Below are 19189 nucleotides of genomic sequence, written 5' to 3' on the forward strand. Positions count from 1 at the left end.
TATGTGACGTCCCATCATTCTGTCCCTGGAGCCAGACATGTGTTTTCTATACTGCACTATTATATGGGAAGTAACAGGTCGCACATGTTTCTCTCCCAGAACAAATCCATTTGTATCCCCTATATCCTGGTGCAAATCATTACTGTCACCAAGATGGAATATGTTCAAGTAGTAGGAAGGGGGAGATGTGAAGAAGTAGCTGAACAGCCAGGACACCATCTACATGATGCATTATGTGGACAAGCCTTATCTATACAGCCCTACCCATATGGCCTATAAGGAGCATCATGACAGTATACGGGTCCACGGAGCGGTCACTCACCCGAGTGGCTGTAAAGACCATCACTCACTAGCAAATATACAACACCAACATATGTTAAGGGTCGCCTATTAATTTCAATGGACATCATGTGGCAGGCTGCTGTGACATCACAAGTCTTTTTTTCAATTATATAAGCAACTGTGACATCACAAGTTAATTTCCCTGAGGAAAACAGCTGTGACATCACCCATGTTTTTCTTCATGGGTTTAGCAGCTGTGATGTCCAGAGTATTTTATCCAATGACATAAGCTTCTGTGACATCACACATGTTTTTCTTCATGGGCTTAGCAGCTGTGACGTCCAGAGTATTTTATCCAATGACATAAGCTTCTGTGACATCACAAGTTTCCCCTTGGGGTCAGCAGCGGTGACATCACAAGTTAGGTTCCCTTAAGTATCCTGCTGCGACATCACAAACATGGTATGAGCATTGTATTTGGTGTATGTGGTGTGCCCCCATGATGTGTGACGCCACTACTGTGGTGGTTGGTCAGAATATAGCTCAGCCTGCAGTTGTTCGGTCGTGACGCCAGTGCGGGTTGGTCACACAGGTATGGAGGCACACCTGATTTTATTTTAAAGAAGCTGGCTATATCCTTTTTCCTGTGGTCGGTGACCTGCCAGGCTGTGAAGGGGTCCCTTGGGTACTTATCACGGTGGTTCGGAGTGGAGTTGTGACCCACCCAGACTATGGGTACCGCCACCCACTGAAAGGGGAGATGACCCAAGGATGTAGTGTCTACTGTGTAGGTGCCGGAACAATAATCACTGAGTCCTGTTATCATAAATAAATCTTCTTTACTGTGAGAACACTCTATATAATAGTTGACCATAGACTGCAGACGTGACTGAACAGAATCTGTGCTGAGAGCCGTAGAATAGAAGAGCTGAACTCACTTGGCTGTGCGCTGAGAAGTAGAATGAGCTGAGAACAGTAGAGAGGAGTTTGTGCTTCAAGTTCAGAGTAGTAAGTGGAATTTGTCGTCAGAGTCCCAACCCAGGGTAGAAGTGTGCTCTGCCGGAACTTTAGAAGAAGAAGTAAAATACTGAAGACTTGAAAGTAGAAGTATACTTGTGCCCAAGTTTCAACCTTTGTTGTCGTATACCGCCTGTTTGCCCTACAGGGTTGGGTGACCCATCGTATGATGGTGACACAAGCCCCAGACCTTATTACTTGAGTTGAGCAGAGTGGTCAGGATTTCCTGGTGACACCCGCGCTACGAGATAGAGTTCCTAGGCTTCTAGCAACTTTGCTCCATGCGGATCAGTTCCTCTGGTTATCAGCATACTGTCCTGCACTGTTAGAAATGTTCACAGCGTGGGTTGGGGTGTTCTCTGACTTGTCCTCTCCTGAGTAGCTTAACACTGCATAGTGTGTAGAAGTGCTGCTTTCAAGAAAATGGTGTCGGCTTCTCTCTTGTGCGTCTGTTTACTATCACCGACTAGACTACACTGGACACTGACTAAGAGTGGGTGTGTACTTCCTCTCCCCATGTGATGACTTCCTACAGGAGGTGTAATGTTCCCAGTGAGTGGTGGAGAAGAACGTATAAAGGGAAAGGAGCATAGAGATAGGTAGAGAAGAAAAGAGGGCTCTCATTGGTGCGCAGATTATAACAAACAATAACCCCTTAGGTACTACAGCTGTGCAATATACAGTTACATTCAGTAGCAACATCTTGTGGTAATACTTAGGTACTACTTCATTACCACAGATAATGGAAGTACAGACTTTTGCAAGGGGTGTAAAATACTAGTAACACCCGTGGTGGGACATCACACTTCTACCAGTACCATGAAGAGGAAGATTATGCAGAGGAGTAGTCACCCATAGCAACCAATCACACTTTCATTTTAAAAATTAAGACAGGAATCTGATTGGTTTCCTATGGTTACTGCTTTACCAATCCTCTGCCTGGATGCCGACACCTCGCCGATCTGATATTGATATTGAAAAGGTAATGTCACCAGCTTCTTGCCAGGAAACTGATTTGTAAATATGGTAATCCATATGTCGTCCACATTTTTCATTGACCTCTACGGGCGCTCTCTTAGACAAAATTAACCAATTTACCCTAAAAATGCAGGTTCTAATTTTTTTCATGAATCCAGATCCGAATCCGTATAAAAATATATGTGTGCGTGGGGCCATAGAATGGGTCTGCTACAGGTGTGCGCCTGAGGCCGGGGGGTGGGGAGGGGGCTTGGGTGGTATTAGTGCAGAGATAGCAATTGCCTTGGCCACTATGGACTTAGGGTGCTATATGGAGTCAATAGTATTATGGCGAGAGGGAGGTGCTTTTCACAGATTTCGCATTGCACCTCTCACATAGTAAAATCCTAATCCAATGGGATATATAGATCACCAGAACTATAGGAGTTTATGCAGTTGACGGATCTTGTGAAGCTGAACGTCACCAGCAGTCCTTCAGTCAGAGGCACAGAGCAGAAGAAAGAGCCAATGTTTAACCCAGAGCTACGAGTTATGTGAGGACGGAAGAGGGCGGAGGGTCCGGGCTTCCTGTCCTCAGGATGAATGTATTTACGTCATATTAATGGGAGACCCCACAACACAGGACTCAATGGTTGCCAGGGGCCAGTCCTACAACAAGGCCGTAGCGGTTTTGTGTAGCAACGCGATGAGGACAAGGCTGTCATCTTAGAAGCTGAGATGACTCTTACATCGGCCTTGGCTTCTGCCCCACATTCCAAACAGGCAAATCTCCACCAATTAGAATATATTTCATGCTTCACATACCCTCCCTTTATACAATGTCATAGAGACGTAGTCTGACAGTCCCGGCCTCTGATACATGACTCCCATCAAGGCCCTTCTCCAATAGGTGGGGGCCACGGACTTTCAAGGCCGCAGTATCCACTACCTAGGATCCCCCTCACGCAGTGCCTGAGGGCAGGTGCTAAACCTCTAGTCAGTTCTACATGCTGCAATACCAGACACCGCCTATGGTCCAAAGTGGCGCTGTTACTCTTATACAAGTCTTCTCTCCAGACCCCCTTCTTTGATAATCCCTGCGTTCTGCTTTGCGAGGGCAACTTTTCTTCTGAAGGTTTTGTGTGCTGGAGGTAAACAGTTGTGACATCACAAGTATATATTTGTCACAAGGTATGCAATTGTGACATCACAACTTTCAGGCGGATAAGTTCGGAGGCATTTACATTGTTTATACGTTTCTACAATTTAGGCAGGGCACTAGTAATTTGACAGGACTGGGTGTTATGCTTGGCATGAAGCCTTGTTTCCCGGTCCAGCTCTCGGGGATGGGTAGCGAGGGCAAAGGGAAAAAAAAAAGCTTCAGCATTCTTGAAATATTCCTACAGATGATAGTGTATGCGACAAATAGGTCTGCAGCCATGGATGGAAAGTTTTCTACTGGAAATGCCTTGTAAGGGCTCAGAAGAGCAGGAGAGGGATCCGGGCTCATAAATTACCAGCCATGTGCACTGTATGGAGCCATACATCATGGTGTCATTGTGGGGGCTCTGTACAAAAGCCATAAAACCCCTATACAGTGTGTAAAGCAATGCTAATATAGACAATGGGTTATATGCAGCTGAATTTACTAGACAGTGACCAATTGTAGAGGAGAACATTTATACACAGCCATTTATTTTAACCCTATCATTTATCTGCATATTTTGTTGCCAAAAAACGGGAATGAGAAAGTGTGAGAAACTTTAAATGGTCCCTGATGTTTCAAACAATACAATTAAAGTGACTTGATAAATCAAAAATGCCTCCTTACCTTAGAAATCTCCTTAATATTTTTGGCCACTAGGTGTCACCTTTTTTCAATCTGCTGTGCACTGTCTGTTGTCAGGGGAAATTTGTCTATGTACTGTGTGCAGGAGATGAGGATAGAGAGCATGGGTGTTGTAACTGCAATTGAGCCATTCCGCTTGCTGAAGATGATCCACACTCTTCATCAAAGGTAAATCAAGGCTTTCCGCTCATCTGTGAACATCCATGAAATTCTTGTGTAAACTGCAGTGTATCTACTGCTCTATGTCTACAGTGCTGCAGTGTGATCTTCCCTCCCCCTGTTTTCAGAAACCATGGATCCATCTGACCAGCCATGTTTCTCCACAGGGATCTGGAAGCCTCTGACTTCCCATGTTTCTCCACAGAGATCTGGATCCATCTGACCAGACCATGTTTCTTCAAAGAGTGCTGGATCAATCTGACTGTCCATGATTCTTTTCAGATTTCTATGGAGATCTGGATCCATCTGATAGGGCACACTTCTCTTCAGATACGTGGATCCATCTGACCGGTTATTTTTGTCCACAGAGATCTAGATCCATCTGACCAGACCATGTTTCTCCACAGAGATCTGGATCTATCTAATCAGACCATGTTTCTCCTTAGAGATTACCCAACTAAAAACGCCTCAATTATTAAACACAAAAATTAATACCAAACAACAGTTGTATACCACAAGATAAATACTTTATTAATTCATAAGTCCCAAAATAATCCCGATAAAATCAACAAGAACACAATAGACAATTTAAAAACAACGGGTGCAGGGGATCATAACAAATCCTAAACCAAATATATTATATCCAAACCGGGGGAAACAACCAAATGATAAATACATGGGGTTTCAAGAGAGAGATTCAATTCATATATCATGAAGTGCAACGTGCCTATTTGTAAACAAATGGTCTTGAGGCTAAATACCAGGAATAAATCAAGTGGCTAAATTGCCCAAAAAGAGATTTTTGAAATATACAATCAGACCATATCACCTATAAGAAACACCGTCCCCCGTATTACATCCCCTGCACCTCACCCTCCAACGCGTTGCGTAAACCTTTCTCAAGGAGTGGTGTTTCTCCTTAGAGATCTGGATCCATCTGGCCGGCCATGTTCCACTGCTCAGTGATACAGTTTTCTCTCTTCGCCCCCTTTGGTCTCAACTTACCATTTCCCTTAGACACAATGACACTGGAGCTGGTCATCTGCTGTTATAGCCAATCCATGCTCATTATCAGTTGTAGGTTTGGTCATGTTAGTTGGACCCCAGTGTTTTATTCAGTCTAGCTGCTGAAGATGATCCTCACTGTCCCTGAAAGGTAAATCAAGGCTTCCCTCCCATCTCTGATCTCCCATGAAGTTCTGGGCATCTGTCCCTTGTGTATCTACTGCTTTAGGTCCACAGGATCCCATGTCGCTGGATGATTTTCATTCACCATTGCACTATTCTCTATATACTGCTATATGAGATACCCCCAAAAGGCTGGCAGTGACCCCCTAACCCCTGATGACCAGGCCTTGCTCCAAGTCACTCTAGTCAATGGATATTCTCACCACACTGAACCTGATCCACAGAAGACTAGTCACCCTGCTCTCTTTGCTGCTCTCTTGGGTCACAGGTCTAGTATCCATAGAGAGAAGTTATGATCCTGAGAGGGTAGTAGGCTCTAGGCTAAAAGCTCAATTTAAAGGGGCTGTCTTCTATGCATTTATATTTGTTGATACTACAGGTAATTGATAGGTGGTGCCACAAACCAGGATTTCCAGTCTATGGCCTAGTGCCCATAAGTTTTCTTTGGTCTCCATTAGCTTCTTCAGGGGATTCTGCAGGAATTCTCCACCAGGAACGTTCCTAGAGAGTGTTCTCCAGATAAGTGGATAAGGAGACGTCGAGAACAAAGACAAACGGCCCAAACAATGAGGTGAGAAAAATGAAGCATAAATTTAGCTGTGGACACAATGGTCCTGTATGAAGCAAAGTAAACCAGGAGCTAAGAATAGAGAAGCATCAGGAATTACAGCTCTGGGATGTGGGATAAACTGAAGACGGAAACCGAAGGAACAATGGGGGGGTCAGATTATGAGACACGCTAAAAATATGTATCAACAACAGCGCAGGGCGCCTAATGGTTACATAGCAGAAAACATGCCGAGTCGTCACTCTTATCGCAGGGGGTTTCATATCATCGTGGGAGGAGGAGGAGGAATTTTTGGCAATAAAAACTTCATTTGTGTATACGAGAAATACGGCAAAAACAAACAGTGGTAGAGCTCCACATTACTGGAAGCCGCACGTTAGTCTTCATATGGGATGTGTATAGTTGTGCTGTCGTTTTTTGTGTACACAGCTCCTGTGACGGACCAATGTGTCTCCATGGTTACACACTAGTGTAGCCGATCCTGCCGTCATGTTGCATTGCATGAATGGACTGCAGCGTGTACCGGATGTGACTGTGAGTATAATGCCTAATATGTAGGCGCCATATAACATAGGGCTGTATCTGGCAGGCTATTTTGTCTTCCAAGTGTCATTGAATCAGTTATTTACTGATCTCTAAACTGTTGAAAGGCAATGCTGCCACCTAGTGATCGGCATATGGTACAACAGATTTTATTGCTGAATGCCTTGTATAGTGGCCCTGCAGCTGATGAAAAACTACAATTCCCATCATGCCTGGACAGCCAAAGCTAAAGCTTTGGCTGTCCAGGCATGATGGGAATTGTAGTTTTGCAAGAGCTGGAGGTCCTGACGTACCCCATCCCTGTTCTACAGCAACGATGGGAAACCAGTGACCCTTTAGCTGTTCTAAAACTACAATTCCCATCATGCCTGGACAGCCACAGGCTCCCCTTCCCTGTTCCAGAGAGACAAGACACACTACATCCAGGAAGTGGAAGTTGTCATTGGTTGCTATGGGCAAATCAGACATTGTTGTTTCCTGCAGAGCGATAAATTCTAAACCTGTGTGTGAACACGACCTTATATTAAGGTTCGGTTCACACTTTTTGCTATAATATATATGTATATCTCTCAATGTATTTACTGTATAACTGTACGCACTAACGTATACGTTTCCCGTTGAAAAACGTGCAGCAGTGCGTGTCCTCCGCTGTTAAATCTGTGGTAATTCCTCAAGCTGCATTAAATCACGCAAAAAAATTTATGCAAGTGTGCAAGGTTTCTGTGTGTGTAGCATGTAGTACAAGAACTGTGTGCGCCGACAATACACACTCAGCTCTGCTACATGTCTAGGGAGCAGCGATTGTCTCGTTACTCAGTAGCTGAGCTCCATCTGGTGGTAATACAACATTAGCTGGGAATGACCTGTGAACTCACATCCCACCAGCAGGGGGCACTGTGTACTTGGTGTAATGAAGCAGCTGTTCCTTATACTGGGGATGATTTGACTCTGCCTGTGTAAGTTGTGGTGTGAGGCTCGAGGGAAGGAAGATGACATTGCGGATGGAAGGCCGGGGTCACTGTGTGATGTGTACACAGTCATATACCTCCCCACCAGCAGGGGGCACAGTGTGAGGTGTAAGGATTCTGTGGTTCCACTGTCCTTAGTTGGTATAACATTATAGTGCTGACTCTTGAAACAGATATAGTAATTATACCCTGATATAGGCCCTATGAGCCTATACCCCTCCCCGCAGACTGTCATGTAACCGGGCAGTATGTCTGTCCTCCCTCTATAAGGCTATATATATATATATATATATATATATATATATATATATATATTTATATTGATTCTGGTGAGTCATGCTGGCTTTGGTCTTGGAGTACACCAGCAGGATCTGTGATCTGCTGGGAAGGCTTTTGTGGACAAGGTATCTCCTTGTGCATTGGCTCCTGACGCATACGACTACTACTACCGCAGAGGCCAATACTCCGTACTAGTCCGCAGGTCACTGGTTTCTTTTGCGGTGTTTATTCGTTGGAGGACAGGATTGTGCTGATCCCTGGTCCATATTATCACTAGATTCGGTGACCGTGGATAAAGAAAGGAAATAGGAGAAAGGAGATGGAAGAGATTGTAGGATTCAGATAAAGTCTGTGACTGTGAACCGTATGGAAAGTCTGGCTCAAACAATGTGGACCACCACTAGTCTCGGATAAACTTATTCAATGAGAATTGGAGCCACCGTACAATGTGTATGCAGAAATTGCGCGACAGTGAAGAATGGTAAGGAAGCAGGAGATAGACTCACTTTTTGCCGTCTTCACTTTTTGGCGTGGGTTCTGCCACGCAACGTTTCGAGGGCGTGTCCCTCTTACTCATGCGTCATGAGTAAACGTCGCGTGGACCCAGACGGGACTTACGCCAACTCCGTGGATGCAGACCTCCAAAGCCTCCTCAGTTGAAAATATGTAAAAGAAAAAGAATAAAATGGAATATGAAGACGGCAAAAAGTGAGTCTATCTCCTGCTTCCTTACCATTCTTCACTGTCGTGCAATTTCTGCATACACATTGTACGCTGGCTCCAATTCTCATTGTATAAGAGATTGTAGGATGACATTACAAGGGCCTTGTTCTTGTTGAGTGGCGAAAGAAGCGTTCCATAGGGGTATGCAGACTCCTTTTTGGCTGTAATTTGCCCATGGAGGGTCACTTTACAGGCTGTTGGCTGCCCAATCAATAATGTAAATGAGCGCCAATCTGCTAGACTTGTTTACACAGCTCAATTATTGTTTAGCAAGCGCTGTGTGGACAATGTTAGCGATGTCCGTGCAGCCCTTGCCCTAAACTGTTAATACATTACTTGTCCCCACCGGTCTTCTTCTGCCCTCTGCTTGCTTCCTGGCGCTGCCGCTGTATCTTCAAAACAGTCTCTCACTGTCCAGGACTGCCGCGATCCGTTTTGAAACTACTGGCGTGGCGCCGGGGAGCGAGCAGAGGGCAGGAGAAGACCGCCCAACAGCGAGGACAAGTAATGTATTAAATTTTTTCAATCATTAGCTGTCAGCCGCACACAGCTATTACATGTGTGGTGTTCAGCTCTCGGTACAGTGTTGGTAGTACTTGGCCAGTGATGGTGATTGTTGTGGCGTCATGCTAGTCCAGCACACAGGTTTGATGTTGGTACCTGCTTTTAGTGTGGCCAGTCTGTACCGTTCCCAAAATGGTCGGGGACCTGCCTGGCTGTGATGGGTCCCTTGGGCTCTTGTCACAGTAGTCCTGAGTGGCAACTGACCCACCTGGACTATCGGTACGCCACCCACAGAAAGGGGAAAATTAACCCAAGGTGTGTGGCTAATGTATGTATAGGTGTAAAATGATATATAGTGATACTTGTACCCGTGTTTAGACTGATGTCTGACCACCTTCTGCCCTACAGTATCGAGGTACTCGTCCTACTAGGGTGATACAAGCCCCAGCCTTGGTTACCTGGATGAAGCTAAGTGTCTGAGACTTCCCGGTTTTACTTCCACTGCGAGATAGAATACGTAGTTCCTCTTGTGTTGTAGGATACTGCCCTGCACTTTTTAGACTGCTTCAAGACATGGGCTGAGATTATCCCAGACACTTCTCCCTTGGTAGTGCTTAGCACTGCGTACTAGATATAGTAGGAATACTGAAGAACCTGAGTGTCTCAGGTTGTTTCTGCATACACGTGTACCAAAACTAGACTGAACACTGACTTCCGCCCCCACAGGGCTAACTAACTACATCCCAAGGGGCTGTGTGTGTTGAGAGCAAGGATAGGTAGAGGAAGAAAGAGCATCTCTCATAGGTTAACACAGAACATATGGTACAACAACATGAAATAACAACATCTACCGACATGGGTGCCTACATCATCACACCAACAGGGGACAAAGTGTGCTCCCAACATCATCACACCAACAGGGGGCAGTGTTTTTTTCCCCACATCATCACACCAGCAGGGGGCAGTGTGTCCTCCCCACAACATCACACCAGCAGGAGGCAGTGTGTCCTCCCCACATCACACCATCATGGGCCAGTGTGTCCTCCACACATCATCACACCAGCAGGGGGCAGTGTATCCTCCACATCATCACACCAGCAGAGGCAGCATATCCTCCACATCATGCTGACATTGTCTCTTTGTAGGAATTCCTCCCCCTTCCATGCAGGCATTGTCCCATTGTACTAAGCACTCTCCCCTCCCATGCAGGCAGTGTTCCCTTGTAGGAAGCCCTTCCATGCAGGCATTGTTCCGTTGTAGAAAGCCCTCCCCCTCCCATGCAGACATTGTGTGGTGTCTCACTATGGGTGTTTCTGTTTCACACCTGTCGCAAAAGCTTTTTTTTCTAGGTTGAGTGGTGATGAAGATATTTTATAGTTTCACCACTAGATGTCAGTATTTTATATATATATGCTCTTATATATGGCACAGCTGAAGATAAAGGGTTTCCTATGTATTATGCGCTTTTATTGACCAATGGAGATGTTTTATTCTTTCTAGCCTATCAGTCTTCTTCTTTTATTGCACACATTCCTTTCCACAATTCGCAGGTTCTCTTGCATATCCCTGTAGGAAGTAGTCACTTGGTGGGAGGAAGTGCATCAGTTCTCTTCAGATTCTCATTGGAGAAGCAAACAGAGCGGATGTCCCTGCTGTAGCCAAACCAGGGCCTGGCTCTGCCAGGACCCTTGTCTGGTACCAGTCTAGTCAGTGTAGTGTGTTAGTAAGTTGGTTCAGACACGTGTATGCAGAAGCAACCAGAGACACTCATTTCTTCCAGTCTATATATTCTATTTGCTGTGCAGTGTTAGACACTACAAAGGGAAAAGGGTCAGGGATAACCCTAGCCCACGCCGTGAACCAGTCTAGAAGGTTCAGGGTAGTATCCTACCATACAAGAGGAAGTAGCCTGGATAGAACAAAGCTACCAGAAGATCTACGTATTCTATCTCGCAGTGCAAGTAACACTGGGAAGTCTCGGACACTTGGCTTCACCCAGGTAACCAAGGCTGGGGCTTGTATCACCCTAGTAGGACAAGTACCTCGACACTGTAGGGCAGAAGGTGGTCAAACATTAGTCTAAACACGGGTACAAGTATCACTGTCAAGTATATCTAAAGTTCTGGCAGAGTACTACATTGGGTTGGGACTCCCTTGACAAACTCCTCTCCTCTATGCTGTTCCACTATACTCTAAACTCTTTAAGCACCGTTATAACTACCTCTATTGTAGTCTACTTCTTCAAGCATCTCCTCCGCACAACTGGGTTTAAGCACTAAAGTCTGTACAAAGACTAATCTATTCCTGCCAAATTGTTTTGTATTTTCAAGAGACTGCACAGTGAAGCTGTTTTATTTTTTCCATCACTGGGGCTCAGTCATCCTTTTCTCAGCACCAGCACCTTTACACCTACTAGCCATACACCTTGGGTCATTTTCCTTCTTCTGTGGGTGGCGGTACCGATAGTCCGGGTGGGTCAGTTGCCACTCAGGACTACCGCGACAAGAGCCCAAGGGACCCATCACACCACCGCAGGTCGCCACTTTACAAAGCAGGTACCAATATCATACCTGTGTGCTGGACTAGCACTGGCGTCACAACTAGAGATGAGCAAACCTGGAGCATGCTCGAGTCGATCCGAACCCGAACTTTCGGCATTTGGTTAGCGGTGGCTGCTGAAGTTGGATAAAGCCCTAAGGCTATGTGGAAATCATGGATATAGTTATTGGCTGTATCCATGTTTTTCAGACAACCTAAGAGCTTTATCCAAGTTCAGCAGCCCCAGCTAATCAAATGCCGAGCGATCGGGTTCGGATCGACTGGAACCCGAACCTGGTTCGCTCATCTCTACTCACAACATTAACATTACAGCTGAGCTGTAATATAGCACTGATAACATCTCCCTCCCAGTGGTACACTACAATTGTTCCCTTGTAGGAAGACCCCCCTCCCGTACAGACATTGTCCCCTTGTAGAAAGCCCTCCCTCTCCCATGCAGGCGTTATCTCCTGTGTAGTAAAAACAAAAAACATATACTCACCTCTGCAGCTGAGCTCTGCTGCCCTCCAGCGTCTCCTCTCCCTGCTGTGAGCACGCAAGTGATGTCACTCGTGCACTCGAGCTATGGGGGATGATACGGCTTCTTGAGTCCGGGGGCATAATGATTAGAGATAAGTGTATGGCTGCGTTTGGTTTGCGTTCCTCTCATCAAGCCGCGGGGAGCTGACTCTTCCCAACAAATGAATTCATCAGACTGACAGTAAGAAATGTAATGCTGCATTTACACGGAGCGATAATTCCCCCAATCAATCGTTTAACGATTTTGAAGCAACAATTTGGTTTTTATAAAAATCAGCATTTAGATGAATAAATCATTAGAAAAATTGTAGAAAATTCGTTAGAAAAATCGTCATTGCGATCGTTTTAAGATTTCTTAAGCCCATCACACACACAGGGTAAATCAGTGAAAGACTGTTTACACGGAGGGATCTGCGAATTTTTAGCGAACGACCAACGAAGATTTGAGAACATGTTGGAAGATCAAAATGAACGATTCGCCGCTTGATCGTTTGCTGTGTTTACGCGAGCCAATTATGGCTCAAATGCGATCGTTATTGCGAAAATTCGACCAATAATCGTTTCGTGCAAACACTAAGCATAAATCTCCTGTTTTATAAAAAAAACAATTTGAAGTTGCTCTGATGGACACAGCGCCTTCGCCTGGGATAACTAGTCTGGATGTAGTGTCTTATGACAGGTGTAACACTATGCCTTTATTTCACCTGTCAAAAGGTATCTCTGTCAGGTGTCACACTCTGGGATGATGGGTGCCTTTCTGCGCTATCACCACTTGGTGTCTCACTCTCTCCTATTTCTAAGCACAGCGGAAGGGCTAAAGCAAGGGTAGGGAATCTTGGCTCTCCAGCTGTTGCAAAACCATAACTCCCAACATGCCTGGACAGCTAAAACTTTGGCTGTCCAGGCATGATGGGAGTTGTAATTTTGCATCAGCTGAAGAGCCAAGGTTCCCTACCCCTGGGCCAAAGGGTTAACTTTGTTTTTTCACTAACTGGAGAGAATGGAACGGCTGAACATCCCATCTATGGCTGATACTAATGCCGCTAGGCCTATATTAAAAATCAACACCAGAGTGTCTGTATATGAATTGATCAAGCCATATTGCCCCGTGTACCACCGCGCAGGTCCTCTGGTCCACACGGGTCCCTACGCTAACTCCACACCGTGTAGCACTCCTTTATAAGACCCACATGACCAAAATTAGCAGGATATGCCTGTGCTCACACGTCTGGACCCTATGTCTTCCCCATTCTGTGAGAGCAGCAATGGTAAGTGTAATACCATATCCATACTTGTGTCGTTTGGGGGCAGCCTTCCCCGCCGGTGGTGCTGGCTGGGTTTTGGTGGGGCTTTTTGGGTCTGGTCCTGTGACATGGGGGTTGCAGGGCCGTTCCATGGCCTCCCTTCCCTGCACGTGCACGCTTTGCGGGGTTGGCGGTCGCTGACCGACACGGTGTGGAGTTAGCGTAGGGACCCGTGTGGACCAGAGGACCTGCGCGGTGGTACACGGGGCAATATGGCTTGATCAATTCATATACAGACACTCTGGTGTTGATTTTTAATATAGGCCTAGCGGCATTAGTATCAGTCATAGATGGGATGTGCAGCGGTTCCATTCTCTCCAGTTCGTGTTTTGTTTTTTCACTGTTTATCTGTTGTCCAATCACTGGCTTACAAAGCCGATGAACTCCATTGATTCCTGCTCAACCTACTTGGGGAACCTTGAGGGGTGGTTAAACCCTGGGACACGAACTACCAGACCTGACACTGTGTGGGTTCTTCTTTTTTTCTTCTCCGACCTAACCGTAAGTACGAGATTCTTCACTACAAGTTGTCCTGGCAGAGTTCTGCACTACTAGGCAAGTCCCCAAAACAACCCCTGAACCTAACTACAAGTAAGTAACACCAACTACCAACACTACAAGCACCAAGTTGTCCCTCAGGAGAAAGGACATTGTTGTACATCCATTTTTGTGATTATCTTTTGCGCACTTAAACTGTATTGCGCTGAAGATTCTAAGTGAAGTGTTATCCTGGTTAAGTTCCTACTTGGTGCCACTATACCTAGCCTTCTGCTAACACCACCTAGCAACCCCAGGTTATGCCATGGACACCTTGTGTGGTTTAGCCATTGAATCATCTACAAGGGCTCGATAACCAGAACAGCCTCCTGATGAGGACAGAGGATGGCATGACTGGTGGATCCAATGATGGATGGTTGGGGTGTCCACATCTCCTTGTCTTCTTTCGTTACACATAGGAGATCATACTTTTCATCTCCTCCCATAGCATAGTCATCCTCATGTCTGGAACTTGTGGTCCATGAGGATCATTTCTATAGATGGTAAATGCATACCTCCCAACTTTTGCAAAGAGCAAAGAGGGACATGTGCGCCGCGGTCCCCATAGCCACGCCCCCATAGCAACCCTCCGTAGCCACGCCCCCATAGCAACCCTCCATAGCCACTCCCCTACAGTCACCACATGCTGCTGACTGAATAATGCCCTATACAGTATCCAATCCCGCCAAAAATGCCCTATATAGTATCCAATCCCCCATTATAGTGCCCCACATAGTATCCAATGCCCCCATATAGTGACCAACATAGTGTCCAATCCCCCACATAGTGCCCCACATAGTAGCCAATCCCCATATAGTGCCCCACATAGAATCCAATTCCCCCAATAGTGCCCCACATAGAATCCAATCCCCCACATTGTGCCCCACAGTGTCCAATCCCCCACATAGTGCCCCACATAGTGTCCAATCCCCCACATAGTGCCCCGCATAGTATCCAATGCCCCCATATAGTGCCCCACATAGTAGCCTATGCCCCCATATAGTGCCCCACATAGTAGCCAATCCCCCCCATATAGTGCCCCACATAGTAGCCAATGCCCCATATAGTGCCCCACATAGTAGCCAATCCCCATATAGTACCCCACATAGTAGCCAATGCCCCATATAGTGCCCCACATAGTAGCCAATGCCCCATATAGTGCCCCACATAGTAGCCAATCCCCATATAGTACCCCACATAGTAGCCAATCCCCCCATATAGTGCCCCACATAGTAGCCAATCCCCCCATATAGTGCCCACATAGTAGCCAATCCCCATATAGTGCCCCACATAGTAGCCAATCCCCCCATATAGTGCCCCACATAGTATCCAACCCCCTCATATAGTGCCCCACATAGTAGCCAATCCCCATATAGTGCCCCACATAGTAGCCAATGCCCCCATATATGCCCCACAAAGTAGCCAATGCCCCCATATAGTGCCCCACATATTATCCAATCCCCCATATAGTGCCCCACATAGTAGCCAATGCCCCCATATAGTGCCCCACATAGTAGCCAATCCCCCATATATGCCCCACATAGTAGCCAATGCCCCCATATAGTGCCCCACATAGTAGCCAGTCCCCCTATATAGTGCCCCACATAGTAGCCAATCCCCATATAGTGCCCCGCATAGTAGCCAATCCCCATATAGTGCCCCACATAGTAGCCAATCCCTCCATATAGTGCCCCACATAGTAGCCAATCCCCCATAGAGTGCCCCACATAGTAGCCAAACCTCCATAGAGTGCCCACATAGTAGCCAATGCCCCCATATATGCCCCACATAGTAGCCAATCCCCATATATGCCCCACATAGTAGCCAATCCCCCATATATGCCCCACATAGTAGCCAATGCCCCCAAATATGCCCCACATAGTAGCCAATGCCCCCAAATATGCCCCACATAGTAGCCAATGCCCCCATATAGTGCCCCACATAGTAGCCAATCCCCCATATATGCCCAACATAGTAGCCAATCCCCATATAGTGCCCCACATAGTAGCCAATGCCCCCAAATATGCCCCACATAGTAGCCAATCCCCCCATATAGTAGCCAATCCTCCCATTTGTGTGGCCCCAGCGGAAAAAACAATAAACCAGTAACTCACCTGTCCTCCGGTCCCAGCAGCTTCTTTCCCGGCAGAGCGCGCACTCCCGTCATCCTCCGGGGCGGGCAGCGGGGTACAGAGTCACTGACTGTACCGGAAGTGATTCATGACAGAGGCTGCAGGTCACTTCCGGCACAGTCAGTGTCTCTGTACCCTGCTGCCCGCCCCGGAGGATGACGGGAGTGCGCGCTCTGCCGGGAGAGGAGCTGCTGGGACCGGAGGACAGGTGAGTTACTGGTTTATTGTTTTTTTCCGCTGGAGCCACATATAATGCGGGACACTGGGTGCCGTTCCGGGACCGCGGGACAGAACCCCGAAAACGGGACTGTCCCGCGAAATCCGGGACGGTTGGGAGGTATGGGTAAATGTCAGCATTACCACAGTCTCTAGTCTATAAGCAGCTAATGTTCTTAAAGGGGTTATCCAGCGCTACAAAAACATGGCCACTTTTCCCCCTACTGTTGTCTCCAGTTCAGGTGCAGTTTGCAATTAAGCTCCATTTACTTCAATGGAACTGAGTTTCAAAAGTGGCCATGTTTTTGTAGCGCTGGATAACCCCTTTAACCTCCTGAGCCAGCAACTGCCCGGAGAGGTCAGATAGATAGGTGAAGGTCATGGTCAAAATAAAAGAATCTAAGTGAGGGGGAGACCAGGATTAGAACCCAAGAACCCTGCACTTGATGAGGTCTGATACCTAACCCTCCAAGCCACAGACACATTGGACATTTATCCCCCCTATAAGCAGTAATGTTTCTCTATAGTGATGTCACTATGTGGCCACATCTAATGTCATGACCACTAAAATTACTTTCCTAGCTGTGAGCAGTGTGATAGCTCAGGGCTATGTGATCTGCCTCTCATGCTGGAGACCTGGGTTCAAATCTCTAGCTTTGCTGTTTCTCATAGAGAAGAGTAATAAGAGCATGCTGGAGACCTGGGTTCAAATCTCTAGCTTTGCTGTTTCTCATAGAGAAGAGTAATAAGAGCATTATAAGAGAGTACATACTAACTATATCAACTGTTTGAAACAAGTCTATTCCTTTTTCTTGATTCTCTTCATGTAGTTTAAAATAAGTTGGAGCTGCCCACACAGGGGCAGCTCTCTTATATAGAGTACATGAAGTCCCTAACAAACAGGGACCTTGCACTGCTATTAGCAAGGAGCCAGCACAGGTGAGTACACCAGCCTAGCATTGGGTACTGAGCCTGGGTTTCTAACACCAGTCCCCAGCATTGGGCATCAACCAGAGAGTCCAATACATGATGCATTGGGTCCTGGACCCAGGTCTCTAAGCCAAGCCAGCAGGGACTGTATCTGGGAGCTGCAACTCCCAGATACATCAGGGAGACACAGCTCCCCCAACATCCCAGCCAGCATTGGGTATTAACCCGGGTCGCTCACACCAAGCCAGTATTGAACCCAGAGAGGCCAACACCTCACCAGCACTGGGTATTGAACCTGTGACTGCAACACCACATCTGGGACTACCAGGTTCACAACCCCCTGAGCCAGCTCCTGCTCTGAGACCTCAGGGAAATAAGTGAAGGTCATGGTCAGAATAAAAGAATTACTGTCTGAAAAAAAAAATGGACTAGACCAAGATTTGAACCTAAGGACCTTGTACTTGGCCAGGCCTGACATCTAACCCTCCAGGCCACAGCCACCTCTGATACCTCTATTAAGGTTTCTCTATAGTGGGATCACAATGTGGCAACATCTGACATGATTACTATTAGGAGCTGTCCATATTGGGCAGGGGTGATCGGTATCTCATGCTGGAGACCTGGTGTAAATCACCTAAAGTCCCTTTAATCTGAGGTGTATAGAGATAACGTACGGCATTCTAGAAAGAGCACAACTTTGAATATGAGGGAAATTATTTTTAAAGAGCGTCAGGGCTCTAAGTAACAACCAGCAAAGGAAAACAGGGGCCCCCAGGCTTCTATCAGCATTGGGGTATGAACCTGCAGCTCCACCATCTCAGTGGGTGTTATTTATCCCCTGAGCCATCTCCAGCTCTATGGAACAAAGGAAATAAGGGAATAAGGAAATAAGGGAAGGTCACGGTCAGAATAAAGGAATTAGTGTGAGAGATTTTTGTTTCTCGGTTACATTCTGCAGAGAAGTTGTTCCCTGGGTCAGACTGGATATGAGTCACGGTCATCATATATAGTCTGCAGAGACCACAATATATGGTCACAGTCTATGGGGATATGAGGCTTAGTATAGTCTAAGAATTTATTTAGCGAGAATATGGTGATAATGCTGTGATATTACGACCGTCCTGTATGGATTTCTGGTGACTGCGATGAGTTGTGATCCTATTCACTTCCATTACCTGTGATGCAGCAGGATTCAGGCAACACAACATGGCGACCAGTGGGCGACCCAGCGCTCATATTCTCCCTGTAGCTCCATGTACTGTATATAAAAGCAATATGGGGGAGTATAGAAAATGTCTCCTATCTTTGTAAATACACAATATGATTCCCTCAAACAGCCCTTTATTTCTATGTTCACGTTCCCTGCTGCTATATACACCTGGATATACCTAGAAATGACTGAGGTAACCGCCAGATAACATGTAATAAATCACAATAGTATAAAGTCTGTGTCTCCCTGTATTTTCCAGGCTGCTCTACACCGGCTACTCACAGGTGCAGTCCCACTACTGATCAGCATGGGGGATTTGACCTGCTCCGTTTCCGACCTGGGCCGGTTCACCCCTCCTTAGACAACCTGGTAGCTCCAAGCTCCCCCAGAGTCACCATATTGGTACTGAGCTTAGTGCAGACACCCGATCAGCATAGCACAGGGCAGCACAGAACTCCTGGACTCAAGTGATCCGACAGCCTCAGCCTCCCAGGTAGCTGGGATTACAGACACACGCCACTGGGCCCGGCAAGATGAGCTGCTGCTGTGTAATATAGGAACCTGTGTGATGTAAGGAATACAGCCAGCTAGCGCCACCTACTGTGTAATATAGGAACCTGTGTGATGTAAGGAATACAGCCAGCTAGCGCCACCTGCTGTCTGATCTGTATACTTACACTATGTACAATATCCCAGATAGCGCCACCTGCTGTCTCTTCTGTATACTTACACCATGAACAATATC

Source organism: Dendropsophus ebraccatus, chromosome 13 (assembly GCF_027789765.1).
Source record: "Dendropsophus ebraccatus isolate aDenEbr1 chromosome 13, aDenEbr1.pat, whole genome shotgun sequence".
NCBI classification, from domain to species: domain Eukaryota; kingdom Metazoa; phylum Chordata; class Amphibia; order Anura; family Hylidae; genus Dendropsophus; species Dendropsophus ebraccatus.